Below are 1,335 nucleotides of genomic sequence, written 5' to 3' on the forward strand. Positions count from 1 at the left end.
TGCATGTGTCCCTCCTTTCTTTGTCCAAACCTTATGGGAAAGCTCATGTAAGAAGCTCATACAAATGCTTCCAAAAACATAGCAAGCTAATGCAAGGCAGGAAGATTGATCAAGAAAATGCATGGATGAATCCCAATTTGTGAGCCAAAAAAATTTGCCATGAATGTTTGCATAAGTGAAACCCCCCCATATTGTTGACCAAATCTTGAAACCTCACACACATATATATTGACACAAGCACACGTACACACACATATATGTATGTATGTGTGTATGTATATATGTATGTATGTATGTATGCTTGACACATTGAAACATGTATATATACATGTGTGTGTGCGCATGCACACGCGCGTGTCACACATATATATCCATTGTTGATAACACACACACACACACACATATAGACACAAACTAAATATATACGTATATAGACACAAACTAAACATATACATATGTACACATATATGTATATATACACACACATATATATAAGTACATATGCACAAATTTATTTATTTATTTACATTTATGTATTTTTTTTCTTATATATATTTATAGATATTAATAGATAAATACATACATATATTAATATATTAAATATACCTCTATGTGTGTGCATGCGTGTATGTATGCGTGTGTGCATGTGTGTGTGTGTGTGTGTGTGTGTGTGTGTGTGTGTGTGTACACGTATATACATACACAATAAACATAAATATACATGCATACATGCGTATCTATGTGCATGCGTACACACACACATGTGTGTGTGTGTGTGTGTGTGTGTGTGTGTGTGTGTGTGTGTGTGTGTTTACATATATATGTATATGCATATATGTACATATGTATATAAGTACATATATATATATATATATATATATACTTGTATACCTATGTGTGTATGTGTGTATTTACATATATATGTATTAGCATATATGTACACATGTATACAAGTACATGTGTGTGTGTGTGTGTGTTTATATACATACGTATATAAACTTGTGTACATATCTGCTTATATATGTACATAAACATATATGTGTGCGTGTACACACACACACACACACACACTATACATAAATACATGAACACATACACACACACGCATACATATGTATGTATGCATGCATGTATGTGTGTGTGTGTGTGTGTGTGTGTGTATATATATATATATGTGTGTGTGTGTGTGTGTGTGTGTGTGTGTGTGTGTGTGTGTGTAAACATATGCACATGGATGTATATATAGATTTATGTACATATATATGTATGTATGTATGTATGTATGTATGTATGTATGTACATGTACATATATATATAAATACACACATGCACACA

This window comes from Cibotium barometz, chromosome 29 (genome assembly GCF_041138505.1).
Source record: "Cibotium barometz isolate CiBa-2024 chromosome 29, ASM4113850v1, whole genome shotgun sequence".
Lineage (NCBI taxonomy): Eukaryota > Viridiplantae > Streptophyta > Polypodiopsida > Cyatheales > Cibotiaceae > Cibotium > Cibotium barometz.